At 41.2% G+C, this 7437-nt stretch overlaps 1 long non-coding RNA gene across 1 annotated transcript; it reads left to right on the top strand.

Annotated features, from left to right (window-relative positions):
- The first annotated feature begins 2326 nt into the window (after positions 1-2326).
- On the top strand, positions 2327-5584 carry LOC111342700 (uncharacterized). Its single transcript, XR_002695979.2, has 3 exons — positions 2327-2666; positions 4739-4783; positions 5372-5584. It is a non-coding gene; the product is annotated as an uncharacterized LOC111342700 (long non-coding RNA).
- The last annotated feature ends 1853 nt before the right edge of the window (positions 5585-7437 follow it).

Here is a 7437-nt window from a genome sequence, read left to right as displayed (position 1 = left end):
GGAAGCCACACTTTGTCGAAAAATGCAAAAGTTTAGTACACGTGGGTCATATAATCGGCAGCCAGTCAGGGTTCTCACACGACTGAGTAACCGGCAATCGGATATTTTTCTGAAGATTTAGCAAATTGGAAGACCCTACACAATCCAAACTATTATTGTCAATGAAAAAGTTCTCGGCGATTCCAAAGTGATTTATAAATCTCACTTCCAACGTTCGGTCATGTCTAACGCAGGACTCAGGGTACGGAGCCACGGATATCGGCAGAATGATCATGCATGACACAAAAATTTCGTGAGTTCAAAATAACTAAATCACCGAAACTCAAAAACCTTTCGAAAAAATCAAGAAATCAAGACAACCTTTACGATCCAATCTATTATAAGTCGATGAGGAACTGCTAAGCGATCACGGTGAGGGGATTGATAAATCTCATATCTAGCGCTTGAATCAGTTATGCTGACTCAGAATAATTAGAAATGTTGCGCCGCCGGTCACAACCACTGTCCTGAGTTCTCTTTGGTTCTCATGGTATTTTCTTGTTTTAGAGCAGTTTCCAAATGAGTATCCAGATGAGTATATTTCCAAATGAGTAACTCATTTGGAAATGAGTTTCCAAATAAGTATCGAAAGTGATCCAGCATTGTTCTGGTTTGCTTTACTTCGTTCTCTGATTGGTCCAGAAAACTCGCGTCACCATCTCAACCAATCAAATCCATAAAACTAAAACCAATCCAATCTCGTCTTCCCGCGCTTCAAACAGGTTTCGCGTTTTTAATTTGAGTTCTCATTGGCTAATGATGATGTTAACCTTTGTTCTTACTGGCACCTGCGTTTACACGGTTGAGGTTTTCCGACACCATAACCCTTTAGCCTCTAAGAGTGACCGTCTTTTAATTTCTCCTCACATTGTCTCTCTTGAATCAAATGTGCAGGTCATGAGAATAAAGGAAATGATCACTAACTAGAAAGGCTCTTGATTATCGTACAAATTCTCCCTGTCAGCACCCTAGGAACTGTAAAGAGATCAGTATGGAGAATGTGCATACTGATATGTGAGGGCGTAAAGGGATAATTAAAACTTCTGTTTGATTGGTAGTTGCGATCACTGCGCATTTGCCTTCGGTTCTAGGGCGGCCAGTTAGTCTAATTGAGCTCTTAGAGAAAACAGTGTTTTATATCTGTGTGTACATATCATATAAAGTTACTAAGGCAAAGTCAGGACTGCAAGTAGATTAACTGATAAACAACTTCTACCGACCTCGAAGGTAAAATCCACATTTACGCGCGGCCGGGTACTGATTTCTCGGAGATCTCAGAAAGATTTTGAGTAACCGTACTGTGATACAAAGGGGATGGCGTAAAAAAGTTTTATTTCCATCCGATGAGAATTGAGCGAAAAGCATTCGGAATAGCCCGCACCTTTTTTTCAGAGTGGGTGATATATACTGGTTACCGGCGTATTGTAACAAACCTGCCTTCCATGTGGAAAGGTCTTATCTAAGATTTTTTACGTCGAACAACGGCAGGGAGCGAAATGTCTTAATTGAAACATACCCTGTCCGAGCAGACTAGATTCCGAAACATGCAAACTACGTCTGTCGATCGGCGCGGATCGCGTGTTTCAAGTCGGCAAGCAATGTGAACGCGAGAGAGGTCCGCAAGAAAACATTACATCTTTTTCGCTTCCATTCCTAATTCCCCATTTTCTATTGCTCATTCCTGATTTTACCGTCGCGAAGTTTTACCCGAGCTTGCCCTATCTTGCCCTAATTAATTCAGAATTTTGTGTCGCAGTTGTCTGTTTATCAAAATGACCGCTTGGTGAGTTGTCCAATAACGCACGAGAATCTTGAACTGGTTTTAGAGGCTTTTGCATAATGAAATCAGACGAGAGAAAAGAAGGTCGAGAGGAAATCCCATGATCCTTCTCTACAACCGGAAAGCATTTTACCAAAACCGACTGTCAGTCATCTCGGACGCAGCAAGAACACTCAGATGTTGTTTTGGACAGTGCCATATATGTCCTTTAATGATCAGTTGTGTTCACGCTGAAATTCATTTTAACGAAAGAAGTTTCAGAATTGATTGTGAAGAAAATTGAACGGGCTGCTGGTGAGCAAAACAAAGCGTAGCCCGCACTACTGTCGTCTTTTAGAGCGAGGTAAGATTATAAGCTCGTGACCGTTTATACGACGCCATGTTTGATTTGGAGTCAGAGTAGGGGGCGGGGGATAGGTCAAGATGCTCACTCCCCAGCCCCGGCCCCTCTCCTTTTTCTTTTCACCGTCACTCACCCCCTTGGTACAAGTTCCTTTCTCTCCCCAGCCTTCCGCTGCCAATAAAATCAAAGATGGCGGCCATTTCTCTCTTAGAAAATACTGAGTACTCGCTCGCCCAGATCACCCCCACTCTGCAGGCTTAACAAAGTGTAGCTCTGCTGTCCTACGCGACGGTGATGTAGGTGTCTTTGGAGGCACAAGCGTTGAAACTAAAGAAGGAGAGAGTTTGTCAGCTTACGATTCGGAGCTTGTTTATGCTTTTAGAGCTCTGCCACTAAAAATTATGATTCTGAAGAAGTGGGCTCCTTTGGATAAGGAACAAGTGATGGGAGTGCGCGAAGGCGAAGCAAACGGAAAAAGCTTGTTTCAGCAAGTGAAGTACTGAGGTATGGGTACATGACAGAGAGGTAGGGGTACCGTTAAAAGGTGTTAGTAGGGCTACTGGACCTAGCGGAATGAGTGCGGCCTTCTAGGCATGCAGAGAGGTAAAAACTTTGTGGGTGGGCTGTGTGGTTTTAGATCCTAGAAGTATGTTAGAATGATTAATTCTTTGAAGAAGCCTTATGAAACTGAGGGGAAAAAGAATTCATATACTGTAGTAGAAGGGTACCTTTTTACAAGTTGCCCACAAAGAGGCAATTGTGTTGTGTTCAAAGACATGACTCAGTGTGCTCTCACAGTTCCTCTCCCCACTCAAGAATGTAATTGGGTAACAGACAAAGCTGTCAGGGGAACTTGATGAAATACTGAGGGGGGAGGGGAAGGGGACTGAACTGCAGTGGACTGGCATCTCCTCCTGGGAAAGTGGCAATACTGTGCATTCTCCTTTATGTTAAGCGTGACAGGCAAAATAAATTTCTAAATCAGTTGAGCATTCCCTTATCTGTAGAATTCTGCATTAAATTGTACACAAAAACTGTAGCCTTACAGTCAAAACTCGATTATCCAGACTCGTTGGGGCCTCGGTAAATTGTCTGGATGATCGAGAGTCTGGATAATCGAAAATATGAATATTTATGACATAGAAAAGTAAACAAAAGTACACAGGGTGAAGAAAACATCATTTTAATAGTGAAATCTACACAGCCTGTATGTATTTACAAATAAAAACATTCAGTTCAGGCATTTACAAAGGTCTAAAATGTTCAAGCATGTTTGTTTGCTTCAAAGACTAGTAGCTTGATCACATTGCAAAGTCCATTGTTCGTCTTAGCTGCATTAACTGCACAGGGTCAATATCGCTCTGTTATTCCATCCACAACAAATATGTTTTGAAACATTGCACTGCCTCTTAGTCGATACTAGTTTCTCGTCCTTGCCCTTATCTTCCTAATCGCTACATACACTTCCGCTTTCTGTCTAATCTCTGACAATGGTGGCTAAAGTCTCTTCATCAGACATTTGCAGTGAATTCAGGAGCTCGTTTTCCAGATTAAGCCACTCTTCCACATGGCAAGCATTAGGCATTTCCTCATTGTCAAGTTGCTGTACATGTTCCAACATTTCTTAGTGATATTATCCTCTCTGAATTCGGGCTGTGAATTTGACTCATTGTTGTCCGAATTTTGAAAAGCGCATAGGACGGTTCGCTGTTTCAACAGTCTTTTGTAAGGATCATTGGACTTTTTGCTACTTTGAGTTTTCACAATCACAATTAGTTAATATTCATAAAAACATTGGGACCAGAGAAAAAAGTCCGGATAATGGAGGTCCGGATAATCAAGGTTCGACTGTATCAGTTTTCAGGTGCAACTAAAGGCAGAATTTGTGAATCATGAAATAGAATTTCCTTGAATCACATAATTGGATAAAAATTAGAAAAAAAGTAAAACAGCATTACTTATAGTTGTTATCAAACAACAACAAACATATGAAACATATGTGTGAACTGCGGTTATGAGACGTATATGAGAACGATCCTTCGCAGTAAAGCACTATTTGAGCAATAGTGGAAATCAGACCTGAAAAAAATTTCAGGCCTGTACGGGATTCGAACCACTGACCTCTGCGATACTAGTGCAGCGCTCTACCAATTGAGCTAACAAGCCAACTGGGAGCAGGCCATCAAATTAATTCGATATAAACCTGTAGATGATAAATCAAACAACAACAAACATATGAAACATATGTGTGAACTGCGGTTATGAGACGTATATGAGAACGATCCTTCGCAGTAAAGCACTATTTGAGCAATAGTGGAAATCAGACCTGAAAAAAAAAAATTTCAGGCCTGTACGGGTCAGTTGGCTTGTTAGCTCAATTGGTAGAGCGCTGCACTAGTATCGCAGAGGTCAGTGGTTCGAATCCCGTACAGGCCTGAAATTTTTTTCAGGTCTGATTTCCACTATTGCTCAAATAGTGCTTTACTGCGAAGGATCGTTCTCATATACATATAGTTGTTATGTAAACACAGATGCAAAACATGTAAAGTATTGAATTGTGTTTTGATAATTTTCAGTTCCCCTTGTGAAAAGAAGCCAAAGGCAGCATGGAAGGCAAGCAGGTCAATTCTTGACTTCTTATATTAAATAAAAGGCATCATTTTTAAAAACAAAATAGTGATATACATAGAGAAACCATAATTTTTTATTTGTAGCAGTTATTTAATAATTTACAATTTAATCAAGAGGAGGAAGTTCAGTTTTATGCTCCAGAAAAGTATTTGATATTATATCGATCATTAGAAAGACATGAATGAAATTATGATGCTACCTTTTGCCATATTGAAATGGGAAGACTAACATAGCCTTCTGAAAATTTACTCCCAATTTTCTTTGAATGCTATCATAGATGCTGCTGCCTTAAATATTATTCATGACAGTTAAGGGTTGTTTAGTTAAGTCTCGATACTATTTTTGTCATATTTTGGCATTCAATTTTAACAGTGAGGGAAACAGCTGTTTTTTTTTCTTAGAAGCACATTTCAAACCTTTATGGTAGAGATATATGGTTTGAGGAGCATTCTTCTCCTTTCAAAGAGATAAATTGTACATTTATTAATTAAAATTGTTTATCCTTTAAGGTATCTTAGCATCTATTTGTACTGCACAGTGTTTTTGGCCACTATCTTAAACATTGATATATTTTTCAGGTTTTGCCGAAGGTGATCAAAAGGTTGATCCACAGGAAGAAGATAAAATGAATTGAAGTACATGTAGTGACAATCAAACATTGGAAACTTTATTTAAGTAACTTTACCGGTAGCCATAATTTACATTATTATTGTTACTGTTAATCCGGGATTCCGATACCTGTTCAGTGCCTGTGCATGAGGTTGTTGTAGATTAAAGCCTTTAGAAACGAGGCCAAATGCAGTCTGTCTTTCATACGGTACATTTAACACCAAGAGGTGATTTAAACACAACTTCATGATGTATGATGCAAAGTTCTCTCCTCAGCAGGCATTCTGTAAATGGAAGGAATATGTGGAAAAAAGCCCTTAGTGTCATTTCTGGTAAAAGAAGGTACCGTATTTCTTCACCTATAAGCCGATCTCGGCTATAAGCCGAGACCCTGACTTTCAGGGTCTTTACGCTACACTCAAGCTGCCCAAAAAAAAAGGTAAAACCATCGGCTATAAGCCGAGAGCGAAATTATTGATTGTAACTGGCCATTTGAGCAAGCGAACCTCACGGAAAACATAAGAAATTGACTCACTAAACACAAAACCTAATGAATTACAATAAACACAAAAGAAAAAAAGCGAACCAATCAAGAGATATGAATATCAATTGATCCAACGAACTGTATAAATACTACCACGCGACAACAGATTAACCACAACAACAATAATAATCTCAGTTAAACGTTTCAAAGTATCAATCTATCGAGTATACCTTTCGTCGCTGTCACTTTTTATCATCATGCCTAAAGCACGCCGTTCCTCGTATAGTATGGCTTTCAAGATAAAAGTTATCGCGGAAGCTGAAGCGGTAGAAAACAACTCGGAAATCGCTCGAGAATATGGACTAAGCGAGTCCATGGTACGACGCTGGAGAAGAGACCAGGCGACTATTCTTTCCGGAGAGCTGAAGATGTCTGCAAAACGTGCGACGATGGGCCGTTTCACTCCGAAATATCCCGAACTAGACCAGCAAGTGATGGAGTGGTTTTCACAGCAAAGAGAACAAGGTTGGTATTTACTTTTCTGTCTAAAATTTTAAGAGTTTTTGAAGAGTTGAATGATATCGTCTTTCAGTGCGTGGGAAACAGAGACTTTGATTGGTCAGAAATATGTTGTTGTCATGACAATTTCATAACATGTCACGAAAAGAGTGCTGCAGTCACGAATCTACGGTTATCTCGCAGCAAAATAAGATTGTTATTTTATTTTTCGTAGGTATTGCGGTGAGTGGATTGATCCTTCGCCTTAAAGCTAAAGAGCTCTCCGATGATCCTGCTTTCAAAGCTTCCCGTGGATGGTACGAGAAATGGAAACGACGCCACTCGGTCAGCATGCGAACCAAAACAACTCTGGCCCAGCGATTGCCCGCCGATCTCGAAGAGGACATTGTGTGCTTTCATCGCTTCGTCATTGCAGCAAGAAGACGCGCCGACTACCCTTTATCCCGCATCTACAACATGGATGAGACACCCATGCGTTTTGAGCTGCCATCGAACCGAACACTGGAATTCAGTGGAAGCCGAACAGTGCCAGTAAAATCTTGCGGAGCGGAAAAGCGGAGCTTCACCGTCGTTCTTGCTGTTGCTGCCGATGGAGCAAAGGTGCCACCGAAAGTCATCTTCAAAGGCGTCCGTACACCGAGAGATCTGGTTGTGCCGCATCCTCTTCGTGTTTCCTTCCATAAGAAAGGGTGGATGGATGAACAGGGCATCCGAGAATGGATTCGACAGAGTTTGCCCCGTGCCGAGCGTTCCCTTTTGGTGTGGGACTCATTCCGAGCTCACTTGACCGATTCCGTGAAAGATGACCTGAAGCAGCGAAACATTGACGTCGCAGTTATCCCTGGTGGCCTAACCCCGGTTGTACAGCCCTTGGATAAGTGCCTAAACAAGCCATTTAAAGATAATGTGCGCCGAAAGTACTTGGCGTGGATGACATCTGGGCCATTTGAGTTTACCCCAGCTGGGAAGAAGAAGGCGCCAAGCAGAAATCTTGTCCTCAGGTGGATCAAGGAAGCATGGGCAGAGATACCC

The sequence above is a fragment of the Stylophora pistillata genome, chromosome 5, assembly GCF_964205215.1.
Source record: "Stylophora pistillata chromosome 5, jaStyPist1.2, whole genome shotgun sequence".
NCBI lineage: Eukaryota > Metazoa > Cnidaria > Anthozoa > Scleractinia > Pocilloporidae > Stylophora > Stylophora pistillata.
Note: the sequence above shows the minus strand (reverse complement) of the source record. Positions and strands in the feature narration are given on the sequence as shown.